Below are 12,881 nucleotides of genomic sequence, written 5' to 3' on the forward strand. Positions count from 1 at the left end.
CCTCCAACCCTGACAGCTTCTATTTTTCTGTCTCTATTTGGGCCATTTCCAGAAAGTTACATATTATATGGCCTTTGGGGTCTGGTTACTTTCACTTGGCAAAATATAGGTAGTTAGAGTTCCCGTCGTGGCGCAGTGGTTAACGAATCCGACTAGGAACCATGAGGTTGCGGGTTCAGTCCCTGCCCTTGCTCAGTGGGTTAACGATCCAGCGTTGCCGTGAACTGTGTTGTAGGTTGCAGACGCGGCTCGGATCCCACGTTGCTGTGGCTCTGGCGTAGGCCAGGGGCTACAGCTCCGATTCGACCCCTAGCCTGGGAACCTCCATATGCCGAGGGAGCGGCCCAAAGAAATAGCAAAAAGAAAAAAAAAAAAATATATATATATATATATATATAAATATATATATGTAGGAGTTATGGACGTTGTTGCCAGTGTTAACAGTTCTGTCCTTTCGATTGGTGGATAGGTTTCCCATATGGGGGTTGTGCCTTGCTTTGCTCTGTTAATGGACTGGAAATTATTTGGAGTGATGATGAATAGAGATAGGATAAGCATTCACATGTGGGTGTTTGTGTGAACACAAGTTTCCACTTCTCTTGAGTCAATACCTAGGAGATTCAATACTTTTTTTCCCTTTGTCTTTCAGTTTAAATAATTTCTACTGAACACTTATCAAGTTCACTGGTTTTTGTTTACTGATAAGCCCCTTGAAGGCATTCTTCACCTCTGTTATTGTGGTTTCATTTCTTGTATTTCAGTTGGGTTGATCCTTTCTTACAATTCTCATATCTTTGCTGAAATTACCCATCTGATCTTGCATGTTGTCCTCCTCTTCCACAAGAGTTTTATCACATTACTCCAAGTTATTTTAAATCCCCTACCAGGTAGTTCTCACATCTCTGTATTATCTGAATTTGGTTCTGTTGATTGCTTTATTTTTTTGACAGTGTGTTGTTTTTTCTCACCTTTTTCTGTACCTCATAATTCTTTGTTGGAATCCAGACACCTCGTTTAGGACTTAGAGATGAGAAAAATAAGATTTTATGCCTGGGAATGCACGCCTCTGTCCTACTAGAATTTCCATGTGAGAATGTGACTTGGCATTGGGCTAGTCCTTGGTGTCCTGCAGATGTCAGATTTCCTTTGGTGTTTCAGTTGGTGGTAGTTTGCTAGCTGGTGGTACCCGCTAGTTTGCTGGTTGTTTTTCCTCTATGTCCGCTCCACCCTCTGCTTTAGGTCCTTCCCCTGCACTGCACCTTGGAAGGGTCTGTCTGCATGCTGCAGGCCCTCTTCCAGAAGCTCCCTAGTCATCCCTTGTCACTCAGGTTGTGAGCCTGGTGGTGGAGAGAGGACATTCTCAATTCTGAAGCCTCAGGCTTAGGCAGGCACAATCTCTGAGCCATGTCTGCAACCTACACCACAGCTCACAGCAACGCTGGATTCTTAACCCACTGAGTGAGGCCAGGGATCAAATCCGAAACCTCATGGTTCCTAGTCGGATTTGTTTCCGCTGTGCCACAATGGGAACTCTTCATGATTGTTTTTAATAGCAAAACATTCTAAGCAACATAAATACAAATACAGATGGCTCTAAAATTATATGTAACCACTTTAAGTTTTTATTATTTTTGTCACTATTAAAATTAACATATCATAAAATAATTTCTGATATATAATTCTATGTATTTTAATACATAGATAGATTCATAGACTCACTAACACAACCAGGGTAGAGAATAGTTCTATAACCACCAACATTTTCCTGTACTGTCTCTACTCACCACTCCCCTCACTCCTAATCTCTCCAACCCCTCATCTATTCTGTAAATTCAGATCAACAAAGGCAACCTCTCATCTTGGCGAAATGGGGGACTTCACAGCTGTTGAGCAGAGAATGAGGCTGTTTTTAAATATAATCTTAGAGATGGTTATTCTGGCAATGATACACTCCATGGTTGGTAGAATCCCAAAGAGCAACTGGTAGACTCTCAAAGTAGCACAGATTTGCAGTGTTAAGGGTTTAAACCAGCACTGTAACAATAGGCCATGGAACCATAAAGAAATGGATGGATAGGACAATGGTTTTAAAGAAAAAAAAATATGAACTCAATGTTGAAGAGTTACCAGAATGAGAAATGAAAAAGGAAAAATTAATCAAGGATGATGCCAAGATTTTTAACTTGGATGATTTAGAGAATACCAGGGAAGTTAGAAAAACCTCTGGTTTCAGAAGATTTTGAGCTTAGATTAGGATCTCTCCTCTCTCTCTCTCTCTCTCTTTTTTTTTTCTGCTGCACATGTGACATACAGAAGTTACCAGGCCAGGGACTGACTCTGAGCCACAGCAGCAACCCAAGCCACAACAGAGACAATGCCCGATCCTTAACCTACTGCACCACAGTGGGAACTTTAGATTTGGCTATCTAGAATGGAATTTATGGGTCATTCATCTTGGTCCCTAGCCCAGGACTGGGTACCCAATAATTTTTCTTCACTGAGACTTTGAGATGGTAGGAAGGATCTCATAGGAAATATGTCATAATCATTTAAAGGTACAGAAGTATAGATTGGCCATAAAATCTGGAAACATTAGCAATTATGCATGACAAATCATTTAGGGTGTTTTAATACATGCAGTGACATTTAGCGATGTGTCCCCTGTTTTTCTCCTCCTGAGCAATGCACAAGCAATGCAAAATTACAGTGAACCTGGCATTTTCATCAATGTACACATAGATGTCATGCACTTCCCTAGAAGATTTGTGTCCCTGATTTTCACTAATAAACTTTTAACTTAAGAAGATGTGATCGAAGTTCCCATAGTGGCTCAGCAGAAACAAATCTGACTAGTAACCATGAGGATGCAGGTTCTATCCTTGGCCTTGCTCAGTGGGTTAAGAATCTGGTGTTGCTGTGAGCTGTGGTGTAGGTCACAGATGCAGCTCAGATCCTGCATTACTGTGGCTGTGGTGTAGGCCAGCAGCTGTAGTTCTGATTCAGCCTCTAGGCTGGAAACTTCCATATGCTTCAGGTGTGGCCCCACAAAGCAAAAAAAAAGATGTGATCAAGAGAGTTCAACCTGTGAAAAAAATTTAAAAATTACATAATGAGATTTATTTCCAGGCTTTTGGGCCAACAAAAGAATCTAGGCAGCGCAATATAGGACAAGGTTGAAGGTATAGAAGGGTGGCCATCAGCAGAGAGGTTAGGTTTTTAGAGTTGATATTGTGATGACTGGATGACTTTCTTAAGAAAGTCTGTACAGAGAAAAGAAGAGGCGGCCAAGGAAATGAGTTGACAACTAAGGAAAGATTGGGAGGTGACAGAAGGAGAGGCAGGAGGACAGTGTGGGATCCCGAAATGGTTTAAAAATGACATAGGTTACCCACCTGGTAAATACAGGGAGCAGAATGTCATGTCACAGACATTACAAAGCTTAGGCAATAACTTGTGTCAGTTTAGAAGAGTGATGGGAAATGAAATACAGTTTTAGAGGGAATGAATAATTAAGAAGTGGAAACAGACCATTTGTCACTTGTAGAGAGGTTTGGTAGTGAGTGGAAGGTAAAAACTAAAATAGCAGCCATAGGAGCATCTGGTCAAGTTTACTAATTTTTTATAAGCTTGAGAAGACGTGTGTGTGTGTGTGTGTGTGTGTGTGTGTGTGTGTAAAGGAGGCGTCATTACAGGAGAGTGACAATGTCGGAATAAGAGTGGTGGGAATTAAAGCAAAGTCCCTTAGGACTTGGCTGGAAAGAAATTGCAAAATTCTACTTTCTACCTCAATCTTCACCTCTGGATTTGTAACCAAACTGTACAACTGTTACAGCATTTATATTTTTATGAAGGACTACTGAAATACTCTGGAACACAACTGACTTAATAACTGGAATTTACATTTCTAGGTCAATTTCCTCTATTGAATTTATCCAGGTTTGCTTCTTCTCACCCTAAAATATTTCATATAATGTACTCAGTCATTATCAATTAATATTCATTGAGGATCTCCCTCTGCATTGGGCATTAAAAACAGTGCAGACTGATTGGTTTCTTCTATAAATTTCTAAGAATGGCATTTTACTGATTAAGGTAGAACCCTGAAAATGCCTTCCTGGGAATTATTCCATATAAATTTCCACAATTTGCAAGTGCAAGCCCAGAAATCTATTACACTCTGAGTTTATTGTTCCTTCTATTTTACAAAACATAAAAGATGAAATTAGAGTGAAAAGTTTCCATTTAAATGGATTACTAGAATCAGTATTATATGAATAGAAGGACTGGTCACAACCAATTATTCATGTCATTAGTTTGGGAGGAAAAAATGACAAAATGATTTAATAGTTATTTCAGAGGTAAAAAATACATTTATTTTCTTATATTTGTCAGCTATGGCTCATGTACTTGGGATCAGACTAGGCTCTGTGATCCCCCCTCCCCACCCCCCAGTGATTTCTGAATGACCTTGCCTATAGCATAGACACAAATGTTTATCTCATTTAATTTTTGTTACACTTTTGAAACTCAGAACAAAAATCACCCCTTTCTGTGTTTTCCTAATGGCAAAGACAGCTAAAGATACCATGTCAAGAAAATTAGTCAGTGAATGTGCTGTAGTTGAAATCCATGGACTGCTAAGAGCTCCCAATGATAAAGAAATGGGTGGCTTATCTTTGTATTAATACTCTGTTCATTAACAAATTTTGATGAAAGTCATAAAAGAACACACTGCTACTTGGTTAGGTTCATTTGTTCATTAATCTAATCATTTGTTCAAGAGCATTTAAAAGTGCCTCTAGGAGATCCCTTAGGGTTCGGCAGGTTAAGGATCTGGTGTTGTTGCTACTGTGGCTCTGGTTTGACCCCTGGACCAGGAACTTCTGCATGCCATGGGCACAGCCACAAAAGAAAAAAAAATAATAAAGTATATGTTTACAATGTATCACCTACAATAAGCCTCTGAGGAAGAAAAATATCAACCCCATTTCAATTTGCTATTTTTTACTAGAAATAATACCTGGGGTAACAATGGCATGTCTTCAAGAACTTAGAAGTAGAGTTTTTCTTGGAGAATTAAGTTTTGAATCAGCATGAAATGGACTTGAGTTGAAATGAGCAAATACCGCAAAGAGAAAGATGTCCTAGGAAGTCTGTCCCTGATCAAGGATTAAGGTATTCACATACAACAGAGAGACTGATAGTCAGCCTGTCACTGGCCAAAAACTCAAACAGAAAACTGAAACAGTCCCGGTGGTTTCCGCAGTCCTGGTTCCCAGCCCCCAGGGCTCCTTCCATCTGCTGGCCACACTGGAACTCCTACAGCCCTGCAGCTGGCAAGCCATGAGCCTTTAGCCCTCCTGGCCTCTTGTTGTCATTCAGCTCAGCTAGGGCCATGTTGGATGGATTCTTAGGGATGTGGACTATCCTCCCTGAATAATCCACTTATAAACAGTGGGTCATTTGCTCATTGATGGGTTTTCAATAAAAAACAGTCCAAGAGACACACTGTGCCTAACAACAGTGCTTGGGTTAGAGGGTGCACTGCCGTGTTCCCTATTATAGACATGAGGAGGCTGCAGCTTTGAATCCTAAAGTGTCCCCTGCTCTGATTTCATGCTCACTGTCTTAGTTCCGGCTGCTACAACAAAAATACTGCAGACCGGAGTTCCCATGTGGCTCAGCAGGTTAAGGATATGGCATTATCTCAGACATGGCTTGTTGTCACTACCATGCTACAGGTTTGATCCCTGGCCTGAAAACTTCTGCATGCTGCATGTGCAGCCAGAAAAAAAAGAAAAAGAAAAAGACTTGGTGGCTTAAACAATAAACACTTATTTCTCACAATTCTGGAGGCTAAGAAATCTGAGAACAAGGTCCTGGCAGATTTGAAATATGATAAGGGCTTCCTTCCTGATCCACAGACTTCCATTTCTCACTGTGCCCTCATGTGACAGAAGGGACAAGTGAGCCCTCTGAGGTCTCTTTTAGAAGAGCACTCATCCCATCCCTAATTGCTCTATCCTCATGACCTAGTCACCTCCCAAATCCCCCACCTCCATTAGAGGCTAGGTTTTAATCTATGAATTCTGGGGAACCCTTAACAACCCTGGTGGGAAGACACAGGCATATCCTAGGAACTGTCAGTTACACTTATCATTGTGAATTAAAAATTGGCCTTCTGTTTTTGTGGACCAGTCTCTTGAGAGCTCTGTTAATGAGCGAATGTCCTCAAGTAAGGTCACCTCGGTGACACTGGTGATTAGAGATTCTGTGCCTTGCAGATGTTGTACGTTCCACCCAGGAAGTCCTCAGAGTAAGGCCGGCCCGCCTTTACGATGATCCCTGTCTGCTCACCATGAAGAAGGCAGTGAACAGCTGGGGACAAAACCAGCAGAACTGAGGGAACCCAGGGTGCAGGCAGGAAGGAGAAACAAACCCTTGACCCTACTCTCTTTTGCTACCACAAAAATTTTTGAAAAAATTTACACCAGCAGCCACTGCTTCCTCTTTCTATTCTAATTGATCCTCTATTTTTACCATTCTGCGGAAACTGCTCTCATTAAGGTCACAATATGCCAAACTCCGTTACCTAGTTTTAACTTTCCTTCCATGTGTATCTCTTCAACTTGTGACACTGGCCTTGAGAGTAGGCATGAATGTTTTCATCAATGTCTGTCACAGATCACAGTGACTGATTCCTGGAAAGCACTATGTACATTTTATTGAAAGAATAAACAATTCTTATTGGCAAAGGGGAGAAAATCATCCCCTGCCCTGCCTTTTAGTGTTCTTATAACATTTTGTTATAAGATCTTCTACAGTAATTTATATCTACTCATCTGTGTTCCTAAGGGACTGAGAACATCAGCTATGTTCTGAACACCTTTGTATCCTAGCCTAGCTCAGGGCCTGGCATATAATAGATGCTCAGTAAACGTCTGTGGCATAAATGAAGCTGGTGAATGGTGTTGACTCAGTGATGGTATTTCAGTTACTCCAATAATTTGTAATCACTCTAAGATGTAGTGACTTAAAACAATAATCACTTATTCTTTCTCATGGTTTCTGTTTTGCCAAGAACTCAGGAAGAGCTACGCAGGCTAATTCTCATTGTTGGAGGAAGTCTCAGCTGACATCTGGCTACAGCTTTTATGTGGTGAGAGTCAGCTGTCAGCTGGAGCTGCAGGAACCTGAAGGCATGGCTGGGGCTGGAGGACCCACTTCCAAGTAGCTCTCTTACATGGCTGACAAGTTGGTACTGTCTCTTGGCTTGGGTTTCTGTTCCTCTTCTTGTGGTCTTCTTCAGAGGGCTGCTTGAGTGTCCTCAGGCAGCTGACTTCCTCCAGAGCAGGTGATCCAAGGGATCAAGGTTGAAGCTGAAACGCCTCTTATAACCTAGCCTCTAAAGTCATATGCTATTTCATCCATCATATTTTAGTGGCCAAGAAGGGCCAGTCCTCATCCAGGGTAGAAGGGGGCTTTTTGAGGGCATGGATATCAAGAAGTAAGGATCATTTGTGCTATCTTGGAAACTGGGTAGAATAGATGATTAGCCATTAAAAAATAAAGTTTCAAATGGAGACAAAGCTAATCCCCAGGCATTGATCTAAAGGTAGTTGTGAGCTCTGATGCCTGGAAGAAACATTTTTGCCAAATAGAATGGTGCCTCTCTTTGAAGAGATGGCCATCTGGATGGATTGTACCTTGCCACCAATACCCATGCCTAAGTTCTCTCCTGGTGGAGTTGCTGACAGGCTATGAAAAATTATTCTTCGATTTCCCGTCATGGCGCAGTGGAAACGAATCCAACTAGGAACCATGAGGTTGTGGGTTCAATCCCTGGCCTCACTCAGTGGGTTAAGGAACCAGTGTTGCCATGAGCTGTGGTGTAGTTCACAGACGCGGCTCAGATTTGGCTTTGCTGTGGCTCTGGTGGAGGCTGGTGGCAACAGCTATGATTAGACCCGTAGCCTAGGAACCTCCATATGCCACTGGGGCAGCCCTAAAAGTACAAAAGACAAAAAAAAAAAAAAAAAAAAAGAAAAAAAAAAAGAAAAGAAAAATTATTTATCTTCCCAATGGCACAGCCATCTCTTGGGAGGCCAGACCAGAGTTTGGGATTGGATAAGGCTTAAGCAGCCTATGCTCATTTTTGGGCAGGAGCATGGCTTGGTTCCTCTGGCATATAGAAGCAGCCATCAAATCCTGGGATAGGGTGCTGAATGTTTGCCTTTGGGGCTCTCTGCATCCTTTCTGGTGTGTCCCTGGTCTCAGTGACAGCATGTCTGCTGGTTCTGAAGTGTCTCCATAGGTGCTGTGCTCTGAGTAGCCCAGAAGAGAGCCATTCCTATAACATGCCTCAGGAATTCTTTTCACAAGATTAAGACCAATTGTAAAAGAAACTCTGAAGAAGCCTGGAAGGACCACATATTCTTTGGCTATAGATTTAATAACAAGTATCCTTCTGAGTTGGGGAAACATCCAGAATGTATTTATATATCCGTTTCTTATTCAGTTACTGTAGTGCTTCTAAGTGATCAGATAAATTTAAAGGGCTAAGAACAAGAATTATATAAAATAATAAATTCTTAATAGTAATAACTGGAAAAAGGAAATGTGGGCATATATATCTATTTTTATTCATGGAAAATAAGTAATAACATTGGAGATGATAGGTAAAATTTCTTTTTTTTTTTTGGCCTCACAGAAATTTCTGGGTCAGGGATTGAACTCCAGCAACAGCAGTGCATGTCAAATCTTTAACCAGTAGGTCACCAGGTAACTCTTCTTCTTTTCCTTTTTTGATTGAGGCTGAAATTCCTATATTTAATAACTTTTATACTAATTTTCTTTTTAAAATTTGAAAATTTTGTTTTATTAAAAGTTGGCTAGAAAAGATCTTTTCAGTACAGCATCTTAAATTGAATATAAACCACCAAATATGGATCCAAATGCTGCTGAATTGTTCAACTCAGGAGTCTAAACATTGTTTTTGAAAAAATGTTCTTACTTTTTAAATTTAAATGTGGCTTTATTTTTAGTCTACAGGCTAAATTTATTTGCTTAGTTATGCAAATGATGATTTATTACCAAATTCTTATCACATTAATTTCAACTTACCTCCACTGATAATCTCATTATACACTAATTCAACAGTTGTAAATTCTAGGACTCTTTTACCTTTACTTTATGAGTAATTTTAGTGTGATTTGTATAAAGGGCCTTAAGGTGTGAAAATACTCAGTATTGGATGTGGCTCTAGACCTGGCCTTTGAATTGTAAACTATTTCTTAAGTGAGTCCTTAAAAAATGTTAAACATCTCTTACAGCAAAACATCGTATTGCTTGCATTGTAGAATGGGCAGTTTTTCACATTTTAAATATCTCTGGAATGGATGCATCTTAGAATCAATTGTTTCTTAGATTCCTTGAAATATAGTACGTTCATACTTTGGGGTATTAGCCAAGTAGTCCAGTGGCCTGTAAAAGGCCACAGAAGACACAGGATGCATACAGTCAGGACAGCTCTGACTTCTCTAGTCCATTGAGGGCTGTCGGTTATTGACTCCCTACACTTTTACTCATAATACAAAACAATAAAACAAAAATTGTCCCCTTGGAAATAATGGAAATAGAATTTTTTTTTGATGAGGAAGAGGGTGATTTTTTTACAGCAAATTTTTTTCTCCATAGGTCTTAAGTTCCCAGGAGCTACTGAGAATTTGACTCTTGAGGTTGTATAAAATGGCCTTTGACCTACCCTTTTATCTGAAAGGCTCTCAAAGGAAATTATTTAACAATAAACCTTCTTCCTTAAAGTCCCTAAAACACAAGTTGCTATAAAAACGATTTAAGATATGTCACCTGTGTCCTGGAGTCAAGCTAAAAAAACTTTAGTTACTGAAGTACCAGGTCCTCCTGACAATGGCCTCACCATGAGAAGGTTGAAAATAGTTACATTAGAGCATGGCTATAGTATCTGGAGAGCTTGGTGTAGATTCTGGTAGTCAGAAGTTACACTTTATAATAGGCCATTATGATAGTTTCTCCTCACTCCATATGTATTTATATTACTGTTGAATTCAACATTCTTTGAAGATATATTGGATGAATAACAATTAGAATGAATATATATTGATAAATCAGTATGTGCATTTGGGAATTAAAATATTGCCTGCCATATCAGTAAACAAAGAATGTTACAGTCATCAGAGATTGCAGCCACTTCCTAAGGTGAGTAGGTGAGCCCTGAGGGAACTCAGGAAAGAAACAAAGAATACCTGCTATCTAGCAGCCATCAGGGTGCAGCTGCTCCCAAGGGTGTGCTCTGAGGATGTGTAAACATAGGACACAAGCCCAGATAGTTGAAGTGCAAATCAGAGGAATGACTTCAATGGGCCCAGACCCTTGCATTGTCCCATACATAGAAAAGTGCTAAATTCCTTGCCTGGAGATAGCTAGTTTTCCATTATTAAGAGTAATTTTTTGTTCCCATTACCTGCCTTTTGTTGCAGAACTCCTATATGTTAGGTTTGTGGAGGGAGGAGGATGAGCTGCAGGATCAAAGGAGGTGACATCAGAATAGGAGGGAGGCGGCTGTGAATCTTTTGAATGAAGAAGAAGAATTTGAAAGGTAGAGAAAGACAACAGAGAGAGGTTAGGGAGCAGAGAAGCCCTGAAGGCAGGGAACTTCGGACCACTTGCCATCAGGGCGACAAAAGTTATCCAGGTCACACAAGATATTAAAATCAAAAGTGCTGTTTTGGGGCCATTGAGACCCATTATCCAATATATATTGTGTCCAGGAGGTGTTATAAAAGAATTTAGGATGCTTGGACATAATGTCTCCTCTTAGTCCGAGAGTATCTAAATTTCTTAAGAGGCAGCCAAGAGGTAGTTCCTCAGAGGAGTGGAGGAAGTGTTCCCCATTATGAGAAGGAAAGAGAGGACTAAGAGGGGTGGGTTGGAGGGTAAGTAAGGGACCACCTTTGGGAATGCCACTCCTCAGTCTGGGTGTCCCCAAAGCCTGGGTAGTGGAACAGAGAGAGAGGCTGTGCTCTGATGTGGGTGTCCCCAGATCAGAGGAACCAGGGCCGAGTGGTTGTGGAGTTTTCTGACCTAGCGCTAGGATTTGTCTGAGAGGGTTGTGCTCTGATGTCTCAGGGGAGCCAGGGCCCAGTGGCCATTCTGACAAAAGACCTGGAAAGGTGGCAATTCCTCACCTGAGAATTAGGAGGCAGGTGCTGGAAGCAGAGTTGGTAATGGAAAGACGAACTTCCCGGTTCGGTGTTCCTCCCTAGCTGGGCTCCAGAGCGTTGGCGGGGAGGTGCCTAGATCAGGGTACCAAACCAGGGTAGGATCCGGAGGTTTGCCCAGGATGAGCTACCATGCTTGCTGGTCTCTGGGTTGCAAACTCAAACCCATCTTTGGGTTATGGATGTCTCTGACCAGCTTCTCGTGCCCTTGCTAATCCCTCTCAGATTTCGGCAGCAAAGGTTAGATTCGCCAAGGGAAGAACGCGCAAGGCCAAGTTGGGAAAGCAAGAGCGATTTACTAAGGCTTCAGAGGGGGACGCGCTGAGCTCAGGATGGCGTCAGCTCTGACTGTGAGGAGGCGCTAGGCTTATAAAGGATTTGTGGTGGGAATCTGCGGCTGGAGCTTGCTGCGGGAACTTGCGGCAGCAACGATGAAGTTGGAGGGGAAGGTCAAGGGAGGGGTAGGGGCATTGAGAGTCCCTTGACAGAGGGCAGTTAATCCTTGCAGGTGCTTATTCTATGCAAAGAGTTGTTTTCCGCAGGACATTGTTTCTTGCTGCCCAATTTGAGCGTCTACTTTCTGGGAGAGGGTGTCCACAGCAGGTCTCCGATGTGAACAGTCACATTTGGGGGGGGGGTCTATCTCTGTCCTCCTGGGAACCTATCCCTGTGTATCCTAGCTCCCCTCTCACCGCCTTTGAGCAGGAGCCATTTCTCAGAGCTATCTGAAATGCTGCCTTTCAGCTATCTGAAATGAGGCTATCGTCCTCATTTTTCCCCCAATAAAACTTAACTCACGGAGTTCCCTCATGGCTCCATGAGTTAAGGATCACTTAATCCTTGCCATTGTTGTGGCTCTGGATACATCTGTGGCTCGGGTTCAAGCCCTCGCCTGACAACTTCTGCATGCTTCTGGCACTACCAAAAAGAAAGAGAAAAAACCAACTCTCATTTGCGCAATTTTTTTAAGTTGACACCTGGCATGAAGTGTTAATTTTTCCTATGAAGCAAAGAGATACTTACTTAGTGTCAATGCAGTAATGTTAAATGCTCTCAAAGGTAAGGATAATGAAAAAGCTCAGGTTTTCAGGTAGGGTAACTCCTGTATACAGAACCTAAAGATGAAAGATGTCCAGAAGTGACTTTCTTTTTTTTTTTGTCCTTTTAGGGCCACACCCGTGGCATATGGAGGTTCCCAGGCTAGGGGTCTAGGGGTTGAATTGGAGCTGTAGCTGCTGGCCTATGCCACAGCCACAGAAACCTACAACCTATACCACAGCTCACAGCAATGCCGGCTCCTTAACCCACTGAGCAAGGCCAGGATCAAACCCGCATCCTCATGGATAGTAGTCAGGTTTGTTAATCATTGAGCCACAACAGGAACTCCCATAATTAACTTTCTTAAATACATAGATTGGACAGAATGTGATCAATTATTGCTCCAAACCAACTTTTTAAAATGTCTACTTAAGGTTGTTGTAAACTTCATGCATGTAAAATTATTTTCTTTAGAAAATGCATCATACAACTGGCACAAGATCTATAGCCCTATAAAAACTGACATATTTGCCAAAAGGTGGCGGAAAAGGTAAGAATTTAATTGCAGCAGTTATACATACAAAT

Source organism: Sus scrofa, chromosome 1, assembly GCF_054392235.1.
Source record: "Sus scrofa isolate SSC_HxYL_T2T_F1_AM1 chromosome 1, Sscrofa_HxYL_maternal_Yorkshire_Landrace_v2.0, whole genome shotgun sequence".
Lineage (NCBI taxonomy): Eukaryota > Metazoa > Chordata > Mammalia > Artiodactyla > Suidae > Sus > Sus scrofa.